Here is a 19,722-nt window from a genome sequence, read left to right as displayed (position 1 = left end):
TGGCTGGTTGAGGATACCCTGGGGACACAACTTAGTCATTTTCAAGGAGACATTGGACTCACCAACCTGAAGGTAACAGGAGACCAATAAATACCTTTAGGTACATGCATGGGGACAAAGTATGTTTGGTCTTAGAGTATAAACCCAATCAAACTTTGAGTTCCTAGACATATTTTTGTTTCCCTGAGAGTTTGAGGAAACAAAACATAGGGAGGGAAAGCTCTAGATGAACACAGTTGGAAGTTCAAATGCTGATTCTAGCTGTGTGACCCGATTCTTCATCCGTGTCTACGTTTATAGGATGGGGGAACGAGGACTTATAGAAGGGCTGAGGGAAAAGTAACAGTAACAGCCAATATTTGAGAGTCCATTACATACCAAGAACTGTTCCCAGCACTTCTGTGTATCCATTTCTATAACATGCCTACCACTAGAGGCAAAGTTCAGTAATATCCCCAATCACATAGACTGGGAACCTGAAAAACAGAGTGGCTGAGAAATTTGTCGAAGGTCACAAGACTAGCAGCTGACAAAGCCACGCACTCTCAACCACAAGGCCACACCCTTCACCACTGTGATGCATGGCCTCTCATACAGGAAAATAATGAGGAAACTGCTTCTCTCAGTGCTGAATATGAGGAGGTGGTTAGTCAATATTGGCTGTCAGTCCTTAGAACAATATATAATATTTGTACATTCTCCTAAATATTTTAAGAATTTAAAAATGTTTGGGTCCAGCCTAGTATCCAATGTATGCTTAAAGGTGATGATTTTTCTATTTCCTGACAAGACAAACTATTTTTTGAATGTTTGACTATTTTATGAAAATATTTGTCATTTTCTTCAAAGGCCACTTGAAGTCCTTACAGAACATTTCTCTAAATCTTGGCAAACAAGAAATAATTTATTTCACGATGGTGAAATAAAACTGCACAATTCTAATGAATCTTCATAGGCATCATCTCATCAGATGACAGACTGTGAGGAGGACAGGCCTTGTGATGTCAAATTGTCAATAAATAAAGATCCCAGCATAGTGTATCTGAGTAAATGGAAAAAGCCTGGTAGGTAAGAACATGCACTCTCAAGTCAACAAGCACGCATTCAAATCCGAGTTCCATCACTCACTACCTGATAACCTCATACCCTCCACGTCTCACATGCCCTATTTCCAAACACAGAAATCATCAGGACAAACATCACGGGACATTTTTCAAGGAATTCTCTAAGCACTTAGTAAGTCCTCAATAAAAGTCCACTGTTCATATTGTTATTATCCCCACCAAGGCCCCAGAAATTGGACAAGGGTTATTAAGAAGCAGAGCCAGGATTCTAGCCCAGGTCTCCACTTATTGTAATGCTCTTTCCATGGTACAACTTGGCTTATGGGCCCCTTCTTCCCCAGAAAATCATTAGGACTCTGGCATGACTCCTGATTCATAGATATTTTCTTTCAAAAAGGGCATTTTTAAAAATCTGCAAGTCAAGAGTAGTACAAGGAAACAGAACAAGCTAAGGAATGCCTTGAATTATAGAACCTGAGGATCAGATATAAAATCAGATGTCTCTTAAATCAAATAAGGCCAGGGCCAGAGCTGATGCCAGGAAGGCTTAACATACATTACAATGAAGAACACAGAAATGTAAGAAGGGACCCATAAAAACCACCAGCATGTGAAATACTGCCAAATGCTGTGTGCTTGCCAACGAGGCAGCATCACTAGGCTGGATTCTAATGTTCCTTGCTGCAAAGCAAATAGGCTGGGTGTTAATTAAAGTGTGTAAGTTGATTCGTGAGGTAGCTGCCTGGGAAAAGGAATCCTGCAGAGGAGTTTCTTCCTTTCATAGACTTCTTTTCTGCAAGTGAAATTATCCCAAATAAACACACCTGTGTACTCTCTGCTCCCTATCACTTACAGGGCTGGGTGCTTGTGAGAGACTTATTGTTGCTAGTTTCTAGATCACTCTCACGTGGAGTACCCAAAGAGCTGGCCTGTCTGCACTTCACAACAGCCTCACAGGCTCTAGAAGGAAGCTGTAATCATTCCATTTTACAGAGGAGAAACATGACAGGTGGAGGCACTAAGGGACTTGCCCACAATTGCAGAGGGGTAGAGCCCATAGAAAAATCTTGATCCCCTGGTCCCTAATATAAGCCTCTTTCTACCTTATAAGTGAATGACACCCACAATAGCAAAAGACAAGCAAAGCATGGTGAGAATTTAAATGAATAGCCTGAGGAAGCAGGGCTGGAAGGGTGCAAGCTCAGCTTTCTGGAATCCTATTGGTATGGCTAGTACCCAGTCATGACTCTCATCAATACCACATTTGGTCCAGAAGAGCATGCTCCGCTGAATCACAGGCAGTGCTGTTTATCCACACTGGTCAAGCAGAGCCAGCCTTATCGTACCTTGACAATTTTCAGGGAACTAAATCCTTTTGATGCCATTTGGCTTTTTTTTTTTCTCTAGGTTACTCCAGGAATGAAATCAGTTGCCTCTTAGGCACTTAAAAACAAACAAAAACAAACAACTCTGACTTTTCAAGTTTATTTGAGAGAGAAAGAGTGAGCAGGAGAATGGCAGAGAGAAAGGGAGAGAGAGAATCCCAAGCAGGCGCCATGCTGTCATCTGCAGAGTCCAATGTGGGGCTCAATCCGACCAACTATGAGATCATGACCCAAGCCAAAAATCCAGAGTCGGGCGCTTAACTGACTGAGCCACCCAGGCATGCCGAACATTCAGGTGCTCTTCACTTCCATTTTTAGACTAAGGGTTTTGCCTGGTCAAGGGAGATTGAAGGGCAATATTGAATGAGAAGGAGGTATCCTCATGGTCAAGTTATCTCCTGATCCTTTCTATTATTCAATTACCCTGTTAACACAGCCTGTTATTATTGGGAAATCTGCTAAGCCCTGGGTACTCAGGAATGTCCAGCAGGCAGAAGACACAGAGGATTCCTTCCTGCAGGGACCTTGTGTTCTAGTGGCAAAATATACAATAAGAAGAGAGAATTTCAGATGACCATTGGCATTGAAAAAATAATGCTGTGAGGGACTGTCATTGGGGAGGATAGTGGTGATGGTGGGCCCATTTTAGATTCTGTGGGCATTTTAGGAAGCCCTCTTGAACAAGCAACTTTTTTTTTTATTTACTTTGAGAGATACAGACAGCACAAGTGGGGATGGGCAGAGGGAGAGAATCCCAAGCAGGCTCCACACTGGGAGCACAGAGCCTGATGTGGGGCTTGAACCCACAAAGGTGTGAGATCATGACTTGATCCAAAACCAAGAGTCAGAGGTTTAACCAACTGAGCCTACAAAGCTCCCTGAACAGGCAACATCTGAGCTGCCATTTCATTGAAGAGAGCAAGACAAATACAGGAAAAGTCTAGGGGAATATGTTCCCAGGGGAGGCAAATCTAGGCACACAGGTCCCAAGGAAGAAACGAACATAGGCAGCCAGTGTTGCTGGCCCACCATGAACTGAGGGATTGGATATTAGCTGAGATTGGGAATGGGCAAGAGTTGAGGTTGTGAGAGGTCTGGTGAACCCTTTTGGAAGCATTGGGTTTAATTCTAAGTGGCCACAGTGTACTCGCCTGAGGTTGGCCTCTGAGTGCATTCCCTTTCTCCTTCCACTGTGGGCTCTGGTGTTTTAAAGACCAGCTTCATTGCTCAGCTGCACAGTCTCTGAATTCTTAATGGCACAGATCATGCGGATTACATATTGCAGACAGTGGGCATCAAACAGTTTCCAAATTCACGGAAAGGGGGTATCGAGGCATGAGAAGTAGAGACAAAGTCTCAATTATTTCCTAAATATGGCAACAGGAGATAGAGGCTATCAGCTTTGTTCTGCTTGGAGAAAAGCTTCTTTACAGGTGGTTGTTCCTTACCACCCCTGGACACTCTGAATCTGAAAGACCCCAGAGCAAATATGACCTCACTGATTAAGTGCAGAGCATGGACTGGAACCTGCAAATGTTGGGTTGGCTCAGTTAACTTCCCTGACCCTCAGCATCCTTGTCAGTAATTGTAGCTAATACCAACACCTGTTTCAGGGGCTTGCAACAAGGTGAAAGGTGGTTCAACCTCATGCTTTGCACGTGGTAAGCTTCCAATAAGCTCTCATCATTACTATTTTTAGTCTCCATCACCAAAATCCCAGTTCTTTCCCATTCTACCTCACACATGTGTACTTGTATCAAAATCCTGCAAAATGGTTTTATAAGCTTTTGGAAGAGGCCCTGGAATAGTATAGGTAACGACCAATGCCTGTACACTACACAGGTAATTCATTTCAAACTATAGGAGACAAAGGCAGAGGCTGCCCTCTCCTGAACATGTAGAAAAGCCAAATCACATGCAGTAATCATCATGCATCATTATCTGCAACCGCCCTCATATTCCAGCCAACTATACAGGCAAAGCTTTCCAGCATGGGCAAAGAGGTCCCCCAAAAAGAGTCCCTTGAAGCCTGGAGCTGCTGGTGGCTAACGGGGTACACAGCTGCAGCCCCCAGGACCCAGGGTACTGAGAATGAGGCCAGCGACAACCTCAAAGGCTCCCTCTGAAGTAACATCCCTGCCCCACGCCAGCAAGAGGTGGGGAGAGCTGAGGAGAAAAAACCACCCCCCAGTCTTAGCATTAAGTAGAACACTTACCTTCTCCTTCCTTGTTAAAGGCTCCACAGCTATGACAGGGGGACTCAGGGCTCCTGAGGTGTTTTTATTCTGATGGGGCGGCGGAGACAGAGGCTGGGTTGCTACCCCCTCTAGTTATCCCATCCAAGGGGAGCAAGTGCCAGTGAGAGCTTTCTTCTCATCTCTGGCTGGAACAGGTAGCTCCACTCCCTTTTAGAAGCCCAGCCCAGGTGTCACACACCTGAACACAATTCCTCCACCCCATTTCCTCCTTTCCTGGCCTGCTGCAGAAACCCGCTTAGCCCCGCCCTTTCCAAGGCTTCTAGGCTCTTCTTCCAAGCCCTGCATCTCCACCCTTCTCCTCAGCTCCCTGGCAGGGCTGGCCTAACCAGCTCAGGTACCCAGACCTAACCCCAGGGAGGCCTGTGCTGTTACCTGGTGGGTGGTTGGTCTGGTCTCTACCCGTCTGGCTCTGGCCTCTCCATTTTGTTTGTTTGTTTATTTATTTTTTAAAATGTTTGTTCATTTTTGAGTGAGGGAGGAGGGGGGGGGGAACAGAGGATCCCAAGCAGGCTCTTCCCTGTCAGCCCAGAGCCCAATGTGGGGCTCGAACTCATGACCTGAGCAGAATTCGGACACTTAATTGAGCCACCCAGGTGCCCTTCTAAATTACTTTGAGAGGGAGGCCCTGAGTTAGAGCCAGAACTTGGACACTTGGCCCAGCTATGCGAAACCAGAGAGTATCCATTTTCTGGTGATTGATTTAAAAACTTACAGGAATTCAAAGGCCAAGTGTCGGGAGATGGGGAATCTGTCTAGCTACTTCACAGGGTAACTTCACTCCAAGCCAAAAGCTGTATCTCTATGCCAGAGACTTGGCTATATTGCACCCCTATTTTAGTGACCCCAGGTTTTCTCATGACAGATGTAGCAGCTGCCTTTATTCTCAGTAAAAAGATGAGAAGGAGAACTTGAAAGATAGGATGAAATCTGACCACCAGGCCCAAAGGAGATACTACTTCTTCCTCTCTGTTGGGGAGATCAGCAAAGAAGTTACGGCAATATACTCCATATCTATTATTAAAAAGCACTTAGTCATGCCAATTAATGGCTGCTTCACTGAATCCACAGGTGGTCTTAAAATAAGGAGTTAAATTATCCTTGAAAAAAGATAATCATTGCTCAGGTCCCACATCTAAGCATTGGGGATTTTATTTTCCTACCCCAGCAAGGTAGTATTCCCTCTCTCCAGATCAGAGATTTACAGATCTGCTGACTCATCGGAATTATCTGGGGTTTTAAAAGTGCAATTTCTGCCTGAAACTCTCATATTCTAAGAGGGCTCAGGAATCTGCATTTAAAAAATTTCCGCTACAGGATTCTCGTTTGAGTGGTCTGGCTACTGTGCTTCAAAGAACACTGCCAGAGAATAGCGTGCTACATTCTCTCTTTCCAGACCCCAGCCTGGATTTCTTGTTGCCTTTTAAATTCAATTAAGGACCAAGTTGTTTCCATTGTTTTCAATTCATGCTTCCACCCCTGCCTTCAGGAATTTCCCAGCTGGCTCCAGCTTGTTCCTCTTCCCTTTCACTGACAAATAGCTTTGTCAGAGGACAGAGTGTTAGACTCACAGATATTCCTGCCTTAAGAGACCTTAGAAATGATGTCATTGAACCCTTTCTTATCTCGCCAGAAAAGATATTGAGCCCTACTTCTGCCCTTTCTCCCTTCTGACACCCAGACCTTCCATTATTGCCACCACTACACTACCCGTCCCAAAGCTGACTCCTCTCACGCCCACACCTCCCCAGGCTCACTGCCCGTGGCACCAGTTCTTCTGGAAAAGAAGCCAGGTGCATGGGCCCCACCCGTCAATTCCTCTTCCTGCTCCATGGCTAAGGCAATGTGTTCAAGTTTCTTGTTTCTTGACTCAGGTTTAGTTTTAGAATGAGATTCTCACATCCCACCTGCTCCTTCAAATAGACTTATCTTACAGGCAACCAGATCTCATATGACTGTCTGTCCATCCCAATCATTTAAATCATAAGGCAAGAGTACAGAACCCATTTGATTCTAAACGCATTTACTAAACACCTAATATGTGCAGGGCATTGTGCTAGGAACAGCAAGGATTGTGAAGAGAACCAAAAGGTATTGATAATGATGCCATTATTGTTATAGGCATTGCTGTACTAGTGAATTGGAGAGACGAGAGAGAACACTGAGTAGGAACCAAGTAATGAGAGAGATGTGGGAAAATGTGTGAGTCTTATTTGCCTCAGGGGAAATGCTCTCCTGGAGCTGCCCATGCCACCTTATCAGTAGCTCAGGTGATCCCATGTGATATAATAGGGAAATTAAAATTAAATGTTTTGGGGTGCCTGGGTAGTTAAGCATCTGACTCTTGATCTTGGCTTAGGTTATGATCTTGCAGACTGGGTTCAAGCCCCACATCAGGCTCTGCACTGATGGCTTGGAGCCTGCTTGGAATTCTGCCTCTCCTTCTCTGGGCCCCTCCCCTACTTGTGTGTGTGCGCTTTCTCTCTCTCTCTCTCTCTCTCTCTCTCTCTCTCTCTCAAAATAAATAAACTTAAAAAAATTGAAAAATAAGTAAATAAAATTAAATGTTTTCTTGCCTTGCCAGTACAGTTACACAAGTCTTTCCTAGTACTCATAACCTTCAGATGAAATGAATGACAGCATAATCTAGTTACAAACAGACTTTGGCACTAGAGTGCTGGGATTCAAACCTTTACTCCACCAGCTTCCAGTTGTGTGGTTTTGGGTAAAGTACCAAACTTCCCTGGGGATGGGGTGGGGGAGGCGGTGAGGGTAGATTGTTGTGTTTACATCACAAAGTGGTCACCGGGATAGTATCAACAAATATGTATAATCTACTTTAAAAGTGAGAGTGCTTACATATTATTATTCAGGAGATCCTGAACATTGTTACCATGTATTTATTTACACTAAAAAAGATACAACGTTTTCTCATCCAAGGACCAAATATATCTTCCAAATATTTGCTCCATTTGATTTATGCATCTCATTTCTATGTTTAAGATCCTTTTTTAGTTTATCCATGCTTTCCTTCCTGTATCCATTTAAATATATATATATATATATTTTGGGGGGCACCTGGATGGCTCAGTTGGGTAGGTGTCCAATTTCAGTTCAGGTCATGATCTCACTGCTCGTGGGTTCCAGCCCCATGTCAGTCTCTGTGCTGACAGCTCAGAGCCTGGAGACTGCTTTGGACTGTAACTCCCTCTCTCTCTGCCCCTCCTCTGCTTTGCTTTGTCTCTCTCTCTCTCTCTCTCAAAAATAAATGAACATTAAAAAAACTATATATATATATATATATATATATATATATATATATATATATAGTTTTCATTGGGGATATACTGTGTGCCAAGCATTGCGCTAAGTCCTGGGAGTCCAATGGGTGAACAAACAGCCACTATCCCTGCTCTGAAGGAGTTCACAGTCCACTGGCATACCAGATATTGATTGAACAATCACACACAAGCTGTGACATTATGATTATGTTAAGAAGGAGCAGTACCCAGTGCTGAGAAAGCCTGTGAGAAGAATTTGACCTGGTCAGGGATAGAGTGGAACTGAGATGTAAAGGAAGAGATGGCGTTACCTGTACAGAGTGGAAGTGGCTGAAGGAGAGATGGGTGGGCGGATGGGCTAAATGGTTGATGGGCATTAAGTAGGGCACTTGTTGGGATAAGCACTGGGTGTTGTCTGTAAGTGATGAATCACTGGATTTGACTCCTGAAACGAATACTACACTGTATGTTAACTAACTTGAATATAAATAATTTACAAAAGGAATATTCTAGATAAACAAATGCCATGTGCCATTTTAGTGCTGTTATAAGTGACCTCCACAACTCAGTGGCTTATACTGGAAAGGTTTGTTACTCACTTATTACTCACATGTAGGCTGTAGCTCTGATCAGGCTGTGACTCTGCTTCTCATTCAAGGACTGAAACTGAAGGAGCATCCCCAGTGTGGGACATGCTATCCCTGTAGCAGAACAGAAGGTCAAGAGCACTGTTGAAAACCTTGCCATAACACTGAAGGCTCCTGCTTAGATGTAGCCTTGTTGTGTTTGCTTAAATTCCTTTTGATGACAGTGAACTTTTAAGAGTCTCAAAATCCACAAGAAAGGGCCATTGAGACCTGAGAAGTAGAGACCAAAGCCAAACTCAAAGCCAATGGGACAGGGATGTATAATCCTCAACAATGGGGCCATAGCAAAGTATATTGCAGTGAGCTGGAGCATAAGCCTCTTTGGGGAGGGCATGGGGATATATAATGGCAAGACTAATATAATCCTCTGTGGTAGAAAGTAAATGGCAAAAAAACTAGAGGCCTTTGTGGCTAAGGCTGAGAGGGTTGATGGAAATGTAATGAGATGAGACGAGTGGTAGTTACAGGCAAGCCATGTAAGGGCATCTGACCTTTATACACTGACCTTTACTCATTCAACCCCTTTCCTTAGTTGTTAAAAGAATACTTTTCATGTTTTTCTGGTTTATATTTTATTTATTTATTCATTTATCTATTTATTAAAGTTTATTTATTTTCAATTTTTTTAAATGTTTATTCATTTTTGAGACAGAGAGAGACAGAGCATGAGCAGGGAAGGGGCAGAGAGAGAGGGAGACACAGAATGTGAAGCAGGCTTCAGGCTCTGAGCTGTAAGCACAGAGCCTGACGCGGGGCTCCAACTCACGAACTGTGAGATCATGACCTGAGCTGAAGTCGGACGCTTAACCGACTGAGCCACCCAGGCACCCCAAAGTTTATTTATTTTGAGAAATCATGCGTACAAGCAGGGGAGAAGCAGAGAGAGGGAGAGAAGGAAAATCCCAAGCAGGCCCCACGCTGTCCACGTAGAGCCTGATATGGGGCTGGAACTCACAAACCGTGAGATCATGACCTGAGCGGAAACCAAGAATCAGACACTTAATCAATTGAGCCACCCAGGTGCCCCTGGTTTCTAAAGCATACATGTTCATTATAGGAAATGTAGAAATGACAGATAAAAAAAAAAAAAGAAAGAAAAAAATACAAATCACCCGTAAATTTACAAGTCAGAGAGAATCATCATTGAGTGATATTTTGGTGAATGATTTAGACTTTTAGATGCTTTTTAATGTATGGGAAATACTTTTAAAATCAAAATTGGATCACATTCTTTATCAGTTGTTACAAATATTTTTCAAGTTATTAAATATTCTACTCCTCATCATCATATGGATGCATCATAATTTAATTCCTACCTATTGGACATACACATTTTTGTAATTTTTCTATTTTACAAAAATCCAACCCTGATTTCATTTCATAGACATGGCATTTTTATAAAATGTATGACCAATTTTCAAGCCATTGATATACATTGCTAGTTGACCCTCAAGATAAGTTGTAGCAAATCACATACAACTCCAGAGCAAGATTTACCAACTCCTTGATAATTATTATTTTATATTGCCAATTTAATCAGTGGAAGATATTGTCTTATTTTTATTTTGCATTTATTTGTTAATTAAGGACAGACTTTAGTTTATATAATTCCCAGTGCTTTCATCAGGGAAAGATTTACTTGATTGAAACTCTAGGCCTTTCAGATCTTCTGCTTGGAATACACTCTTATTTCCTCTTCAGAAAATTGTAACTATTTTAACTCATTATAAGACATTCTTCTGCTTCCTATCAAATGCATTCTCTGATCATCTCTGCCCCTGATTATCTCCTTACTGTGGGAGCCAAAGGAGGATATGAACAGTTGGCTCAATATATATGGTGGGATGATATGGTTTGCATGCACTCTGTCTTCCCAGATGGAGAGGGTGCCTTCTTGTGACTGAATTTGTGTCCTTCTGAAGTGTCTCACTCTGTGCTCGGCATGGGTTCTGATCCATAAATATTTTGAGTGAATACTAAGAAAAGGCATAATGGCACATGGGTGGGTAAATTCTGACTTGATGAATAACTCAGTTGTAGAGACTTGCACTAGCTATATTAATAAGTCATCTGGACCAAAGTAATTTCGAATGCCACCCAGGATCTCTTTTGAGATTGTAATCTAACACCAATTTTGTTTTCAACTTTCATAATGTAGGTTAGTAACACAGGACATTCTGATTTGACAGAAGTGCAATCGCTTTATCTGTCTCTGAAATTTCTCTCCCCCGCCCCAAAGAACTTCTGTCCATTTGATATGTGGTATGTTATTTTTATTAATTTGGGGTATTTTTCTTCATCTTCCTGTTACATGTTGTGCTAATGTCTTGTCAAGCTAGTCTGACAGTGTACATTGTATCTTCATGCTCCCCTTCTCATGTTACGGGGAGAGGACAAATGAAACGACCATTAACAGAGCATTTCAGTGTGTCACTGGGGGGAACGTGGGGAAAAGAGCAACCCCTGCTGACACGGTCTTGCTTCCTGTGGTTGTAGAGTAAGTGCTTGAAAGTCTTTCAGAGGCCTCAGGCTAATTGGCTTTATGATGATGTCTATCTACATTGGCATCATTCTCGAACTGGCTCACTTTATCTGTGGTCTGTTGCTCACCTGCACCCTTGTCTTGAGGGAACAGGAACCAGAGCCTGTCAAGCACTTGTCCTACCATGTGACATCTTCTACATTTATTCTGGGCCACTGAAAATTACCCACAAGTAATTTTAGGAGTATTCTGCTGCATAGCTCCCTGTGGCCTCCTTCAGTGACTAGAACCCTTACACGAGATGAGACCTATTTGCATCAATATTATCAGGTGGTGCTTGAATCTAGTCTATAGTTGAACATACATTGTCACTGCTCTTTCCCATTTTACAAATATTATCTATTCTTCAAGCAAATAGATGCCTGTCTCCTTCCAAGAATAGTGAGGTTTTGATTTATAATTATTGTTTTCCAAATAAAGCCAAGGCATACCTAAACAGGTGTTCTCTCCATGAATTACTTAATTAAAATAGCTCCCTGAAGGCCGTCGAAATACCAGAGAAAGAGAGTGAAGCACAGAGATTTAATTTTGAGTAACTCCTTTATTAAAATGGAAGGAAATACAATCTGGCCTACTTCAATTTAGGAGACTGCATTAAAAATCTATCAGCAGGGGTGCCTGGGTGGCTCAGTCGGTTGAGCGTACGACTTCGGCTCAGGTCGTGATCACACAGCTCGTGAGTTCGAGCCCCGTGTCAGGCTCTGTGCTGACAGCTCAGAGCCTGGAGCCTGCTTCGGATTCTGTGTCTCCCTCTCTCTCTGCCCCTAACCCACTCGCATTCTGTCTCTGTCTCTCGCAAAAATAAATAACCATTAAAAAAAAATCTACCAGCCAAGAATGATGTCCTTTAATAAAGCAATGTTTCCAGAGTGTGGGGGAAAGACCACCTACATCAGAATGATTTGGGGAACTTCTAAAACATTCAGGTTCTTGGCTTCACCCCAGACCTACTGAACTCTCTGAGAGCAGACCCTGGGACCTGCATTTTAATACTCACCACTCCAGATAATTTCTGTGTACACTGAAGTTTGAGAATCAATCAGGGATTGATGATATATTGGAGGGGGGGGAGACTCTGAATGTTACATGGCCTTCTGAAAACTCCATGTGTGAGAACATTGTTTAATGTCTGCCTCCTCCACTAAATTGTGAAGTCTGTGAAGACAGTGACCAGTGAGCCCACTCCCATAGCCCCAGAACCCAGCATAGTGCCTGGTTCACCCCATACCTACTGGATCAGAAACTCAGGGAGTCAGGCTCATTGACCTTTACTTTAACAAGTCCTGCAGATTTCCCTGATGCATGCTATAGTTGCAATAGCATAAAAGAATCTTTCTGGAAAAAAAATATACTTCTAAAGAGTAGCAACATTTTTTTCCCCTTTCGACTTCAAATTGGATATTCTTTGTTCTATATGCTACCATGTATCTTTTAAGATCAGGATATATTAAATCCCTGGCATGATTTCAAGAAAAGAAAACATTATCCCCATTTTACAGCAGAAGAAAGCGAGGTGCCTTGTGAGGTCATGCAGCTGATAAGGGACAGACCTAGAGTTGAATTCAAGATCTCTTAGACACTAATGCCCATGTTATTCTTTGTTCTTCTACCAGTTCCTCAGGTCCTGGCTTTTGTTTCCCTGGGATGCATGAGGACTCTTCTGAGAGTTAAGGGAGGAAGTTACATAGTCTTGATCTCTTCATGCATCACTAGCAATAGCATCTGGAGGACATCTGCCTTGTGGGGTCTTGAGTCTAATTAGTTCCCTGAACATACCATCTAGACGTGGCTTAGGGAGATTCACCAGGACTTACAGGCTGGAGGGGCAACCTGATTATTGTGGGACTATCTCCATTTGCATCCACCAAATAGTTTAAAAACCATGCTTTTTCCTTATTCTATTCCAATAACCAAAATAAGTCATATTTCATGGACTGGAGGGAACCAGAGTAGGCTTAATGGGAAAATACTCATTGGGACTAAATCAATATTTATGCTGAAGGCAAATCTGTGCTTTTTTTTAAAAAAATCAGATTTATGTAGGAGGTCATGCTTGTTTGGTCTGGAGCAAAGTAGACAATATCATTCATTCATTCATTCATTCACCTTCTATGCCCAGTTGGAACTCAAAGCTGTATGAATCCAAATGAACAACAGACAATGAAAATATAGCAAGGTGAGTGCCATGGCAAGGAAAGGTAGATGATGTAGAAACACGTAAGAGGGCAAGCCAACCATGTTTGGGAGTTGAGGAAGGTTTCCCACAGGAAGCAGTATCTAGCTAGGACCTAAAGATTTTTATAGGCACTATCAGCCATGGAATGAGCAATCAGAGAAATATAGGGAAGAAGAAAATGTTTCTTAGCCTAATTAATTACATGTGAGGAGTGTTCAAGCAGAGTCAGGCCATCTAGGTCTCTTAACTGTTCCCCAACCCATCCCTTCTCTTGGGGAAACCCAAGCCAAGACAGAGATAGAATACAGACTTTAGTCCAGGCATTCAGAATCTTGGCATTCTCATTATTCTGATTCATTACCATCATCAATATCATCACCATTATTACGTTAATATGAGAACCAATGGGATCACAAGCTACATTAATGTAACTTTGTATTCAGAACAGGGAGAATGGAAAATACTGTTCCCCTCTTCTTTTTTTTTTCAATGTTTTTTATTTATTTTTGGGACAGAGAGAGACAGAGCATGAACGGGGGAGGGGCAGAGAGAGAGGGAGACACAGAATCTGAAACGGGCTCCAGGCTCCGAGCTGTCAGCACAGAGCCTGACGCGGGGCTCGAACTCACGGACCGCGAGATCGTGACCTGGCTGAAGTCAGACGCTTAACTGACTGCGCCACCCAGGCGCCCCTGTTCCCCTCTTCTTAAATATACCTGGGGTTCACATCTGATGGCTCAACCTAAAGAAGATAAAGTATAGGGTGTTGGGGGTAAGAGATGAAAAGTACCTCGCTTGAGGAATATTTAAAAGGATCGGAAATCTTATTCAATTCTCAATTATTGTTATCGAAGGAGGGCTTCCATAACAGCCAATTGAAAGCAGTCCATGAAACTGTCACAGCACCTTTGAAGCTGTGACTTTCACTGGGGTAAGGAGAAAGTTTGTGCTGCTTACTACTTCTTCCCCAGTACCTCACCACAGTGCCTTGCTCATACTAGGAACTTAACAGATATTTATCGAATGAATGAATGGCTGGGACACAGATGTTAATTGTAGGGCTTTTCCAGTCTCTGTATTATGCCCACCCTTTCCAAAGGTGGTTTTTCTCCCTCTCAACTGGAGATACAGCCCCTTTTTAAAATATTAAATATAATTTATTGTCAAATTGGTTTCCATACCACACCCAGTGCTCATCCCAACAGGTGTCCTCCTCAATGCCCACCACCCACTTTCCCCTAGATATGGCTCTTTTGAAATGTTGAAAGCACATCACATCATTGTGACTGGCTTCAAGGTATATCTGTAGACAAATCCTTTAAGAAACTTTACCTACAGAGAAGATGCAGTGACTAATGGTTCTGCTGTATAGGTTGGGGACTTTATCTTTCACAAGCTGTTTTATGCATCTTGAACCAAAATATATCATTGGAATCAAAAATGAGAAGATACACTACATTTTTTCAGATCCAAAGACCTGGGAGTTGACCCCTCTGCCTAATCTACTGTTAAGTACCCTGAGCTTGTACAAGAGGAAGGTGGGTATAAGTGAAGATTGTAATCATAGGGTTCAATGCACCCAAGCAGTTTTCTGAATTCCTTGAGCATAAGAGCATTGTACCAAGGGATTTTGGAGACCATTTGGTTCAACATCTTCATTTTTTATATAGGTCAACTTGAATCTCAAAAAGTAAAGTGTCTTTTTCCCATTGAAGCATCCTATTAGTGGCAGAGAAGGTATCTTTACTCAAAGACCTGCTTTTTTTTTTCACCTTGCTCTGCTATTTTTCTGCTATTCTTTCTTCTCCACCTTTGTTAAGCTACGTATTCATCTCCCTCTAAAAATCAAAGATGGGCAAAAACATTAGGCTGTTTTTCTTCAATTTCCCCTTCCAGAATCATGTCCTTTGCAGTCACTTCTTTTCATACACAGCCTAGAGCAGATATTCCCCCCATTATCTCCCCTTTGGGTTTTCTTTTTAGCCAAAATGACTTATTTAACTTATAATGATCATTTACATCTTGGCACTCTGGAAGCCTATAGTAAAATAACAGATGTAGGAAAGTCAAGTGCAGGAAGGCATTCTGAAGATCTGGACTTACAAAGAATAAGAAAACACTCAGCTTCCACGACTTCTTGTTCATTTTTCTAATTAATGCACTTAACTACATAAAATACAATGCTCATCTCAAGCAGCTGCTCATTTATGAGGTTTCTGGCACCAGCTACCAAAACTTGAGTTTTTGAAAATCAAATGATTGATGCTTTTCTTTTTAATCTGAATTTTTCATATTCATCATATGAATGCTTATTTATAACTAGGTCTAGGTTGCAGGTTGAATGATTTGAAGACTAGAAGGCTTCTCCACATCATATTATTTTTCCATTAGCTTATTAAACAATCTAGAATAAGACACATAATCTTTTTCATGAAGCCATTTGTCCCAGGAACCTCCCATAAAATCTAGTTAGGACTAGCACACTTAAGATGCTGGAAGTCATCAGCTATTGAATGAACAGTTTAGTTTACCAGGAAACCATTTTTTCCTTGGAAATTTGAAAATATAATTCCTTTCATAAATGGAAAGCAAGACAGGTAAGTTTTGATACATGGATTTTTGAAACATAAATCATATGTACAGTAAAGGAAGTGGGCACTATGAGGAACAGTGGTGGGAGAGTGAGTAATAAAAGGATACTTATTAGAGTACTTTAATAAGACATACATTCCTTATCACTTTGCATAGGGATAGACTAGATAGAAAAAAACTTAATCTTTGAAACTTTCATCTCAATCATGTATTTTATTTTTTCAGCAAACACTTCACGAACACTTACTGTGTACAGTCTTGGTGGGCAAGGTGTGTAAAGAAGAAAGAGAGGCAGTGTTTGGTTGCTACCTTGTTAAATTCATAATAAAGAGATGGGGGAAACATACAACTAAAGGATGCAAAGTAAGGCAGAGTTAGATGTAGCTTGCAATAGAGGCACATGTTTAAAGTGAAGGCATGAAGAGGAACAATTGATAAATTCCAACAGTGGCAGCTCTGTTTCAGAGGCATCTCTGTGTTACCTCTTGGACTCTATTTTCAAGGTTAGGGAGAAGGATGCTCTTCCTTTAGACACAATGTAGACTGAGAAGTTAATTGCCCTCAAACAATCTTCAGGATTGAGGACAAATAGTTGTTTCTGTGTCAGTCCTGCTAAGAGAGGTGGTCTCTTGGATGTGAAAACATTCTCAACTCCTGTTCTTTGTACTATCTCATCACTGACTCCCTTTATAGGATACCCCAAAGAAGGTTTTGTGATCTCCATCTTTCCCTGTCTCCTCAAGTCGTTGCTCTCTCCTTTGATTTCAACCTGTTGGTAGGAAGGGAAACTATGGCTTTTCTGTATTAGCCTAAAATGCAAACAGTGGGCAAATAAACAATTCTAGCATAACTAAAGTTAAGATAGACTCCAGAATCCAGGTTTTTAACTGTTTTACTATACTCTCTTCCAAAGGAGTCCCAGAAATCTTCAGCTGGGTTTTAATGAATGGCAATGTACTCTGAAAAAATAAACACCTCCCCTCCACACACCATTAACCCTTACCTTGACTGCTTTAGCTTTATTTTAGCCTTTTGAGTCCTCATGCAAGTGTTGAGATCAAGCAGAGTTGAAAGGGAGCCTTTATCTTAGGTTCTAAGGTCCAGTATTAGGATGAGAACTCCTCATTTGGATTAATGGTTCTCTAGCAAAGTGTGTTTCTAAGAAAAAATAGTTTCTTATACTGAATTACCACAGTGTGGGGCAGGGTACAAACACTGTCTCTGTAGATTAACACTTAGTGTTTCCTCTTGTTTTCCCTTTCAGGTTATCTTTTGACTTCTTGTCTCATTTGGGTGTTTTCTTTTGTCCAGATATATCTAAGGAATTGACATTGATTTTCTGAGCATTGGGCCCACAGTTTCTAGAGTGTGGTTTTCTATCTCATAGGTAGTTCCAGATATCACACTTGGAGATTAACACATTAGCCCCTGTTCTATTCATTAGTGGGAAAATGTGTTTCAATTTAGGAAAAGAGAACTTTAACTCTGGTACATCCAAGGATGATAGGTGAGAAGGGCTTCCCTGAGAGTTGAGAATGTTGCTGTGCTTTATAAAAAATGAGACATAAAAAATAAATCTTGCTGTAATGCCATGGAAAGGCTTGTTTCTCATATTTGCTTTGGAATAGAGCTCTGGTCTCTTTTTAACACAATTCAACCTTGATGTTTGAAATATTAACATTTTATACTCAAATATGCTTACAAATCACAAATCATACCGGTAAATATTCATGGATCATGCTCTTTTGCTTCCTAGAAAAGTATGAAGACTAGAAAAAAAATCTTATGGGGTCAGAGCTTGGGATGTGGTGGGGGATAAGATTGAATATCAGCAGAGTTAAGCTGGCAATAAATTTGAATTTCCATTTGTGGAGCTTGGTTACAAAATAACTTTAAGCACTTTCAGAGGTAAATGATGCTGGGAAAAGTTGAAACCAAACTTGCTGGCTCTAATCCAAGCACATATAGGCTGGGATGCTGGAGAATCAGTAGTAGTGGTGCCTCATGTAATACCTTGCCTTGCACTTTGTAGAATGCTTTAGAATATTTGAATTACTTGCCCAGATTTTTTTGTTACCAGATCCTATGAAATGTATTATGATCCCCATTTCCAAAATAAAGAGACTGATGTTCTTTGATGTTTGAAAGTTTTGCCCATGTTTATAAGGCTAATAACTCAAAAAATGAAACCCAGATCTTAGAATCATTGACTATTTACTGGTCTAGGATTCATTTAGGATTTGGATTAAGAGACACCTTTTCCTCTGGCAGGACTTTCTGTCCACCTGAGTGTGGATAAGGTAAACATCTCTGGGCTACAAAAAGTACCTTATAACAGCCTCGCTCTCATCACATTGACTTGTGATGAATTATTTCCTTGACTATATTTTCTACTGGATTAGGAGCTCCATGAGAGAAGTGGCTTGTTTACCATTGTAACATCAACACATGGGGACTGGCACATGGTAAATGTTCTTTAAATCTTTGTGAAGAGAACTGAATTCCAATACTTATTTTTCCAAAACAAGGAAGTCAGTAAAATCTTGGCTTCTAGATTGACATACTCCAAACCTGGATAGAATGGGTGTCTTCCAAGAAGAGCAAGTTACTGGTGCTGCTCTCTTAAGTATCTTATAGCAAATACCCAAGAAAGAAGACTGAAAAATTCTTTTTAACACTGACAATTGTTCTGCTTTGGGAACTGGCCTTGTTTCATTTTCATTTGAAGGGCATTTCTGCCAAGTTGCTAATTAAAGCTGGTAAAGAAATGAGAGATCGCCAAAGTTCTCTGAACACATAGAACCCTTTCCTGCTTTTCACTCATCAATGCCCACAAGTTTGCAGAAGAGGAATGTGTATATTTAACTCACTAGAAAAGCTATATCTGTTCCCCAAACCACCCATTCTCTGCCAGGCAGATAATTGTTATGATGAGGTTGGCAGAGGTGCCAGATGATGTCTTATCATCCCCCATGGAAAAAGAGTGAACATTAAGTGAAGATAAACAATAAAAAGATCCATTTAAAACCCATAACCTGTGCAATTCAAAATTGGAAGTGGGACTTAGGACCTCACTCCCCTTTGGAAATTTGTAAATTCTACCTCCACTTCTGTGAGATTCTCCATTGCGACCAGCACAGCCAGAGTTGGCTGGACTCCTAGGTGCAATGCATAGTCCATCTGTTTGGTGTGAGCTTGGATAATGAGTTGTGTGCATGGGACAGATTCCAGTTGAATTTGAATTGCCTAAATACTTTGAAGATGTGGTTGTAAGTCCTGAATTCAATGAGCCCTAAGAGTTAAGGAGTCCCACTGTAGGCCATTCCAACCCCAACTTTTTCAGTCCACACACAACAGTGGTTCAGAAAGATATACTCTGCTATAAGACTGGAAAATCTAGCTTAGCATGACTCCTGGATTATAGTAGGTATTTAATAACTATTTCTTTAATAATAGTAGCATGTCTTTAGTACTTCTATGCATCAGGTGATAGACTAAGTACTTCCCTTCCTTTCCTTCCTCACTTTTCCCTTTTCTTCCTCCCATCCAGTCCTCCCTTCTTCTTTCCTTCCTCCCTCCTTCTTTACTTATCTCCCACAAATGTTCATTGAGTTTCCTCTACTATCAGGTACTTCTCTAAGAGCTCTGGCTATAGTAGTGAACAAGCAACATTATGCACCTTAAATTCTAGTTGTATAATTCTATATTAATAATAATCAGGTAAACAAACAACTTCAGATAGTGACGCAAGAAGGAAGGACTACATTCTTTGAACATACG

At 41.4% G+C, this 19,722-nt stretch overlaps 1 protein-coding gene across 2 annotated transcripts in view; it reads right to left on the bottom strand.

Moving 5' to 3' along the window:
- The window catches only part of ATP10B (ATPase phospholipid transporting 10B (putative)), a 334,425-nt gene extending 329,544 nt beyond the window's left edge, over positions 1-4,881 (bottom strand). Inside the window, exon 1 of one of the 2 annotated variants that reach the window (XM_045035992.1) lies at positions 4,666-4,879. The gene's annotated coding sequence lies outside the window, so the exon portion shown is untranslated. Of the gene's footprint in view, positions 1-4,665 lie in introns of both variants that reach the window. The other variant, XR_006584372.1, reaches the window with a different exon arrangement.
- Positions 4,882-19,722: the final 14,841 nt, after the last annotated feature.

The sequence above is a fragment of the Felis catus genome, chromosome A1, assembly GCF_018350175.1.
Source record: "Felis catus isolate Fca126 chromosome A1, F.catus_Fca126_mat1.0, whole genome shotgun sequence".
NCBI lineage: Eukaryota > Metazoa > Chordata > Mammalia > Carnivora > Felidae > Felis > Felis catus.
The sequence above is the reverse complement of the archived record's forward strand: the minus strand, read 5'-3'. Positions and strand labels throughout refer to the sequence as shown.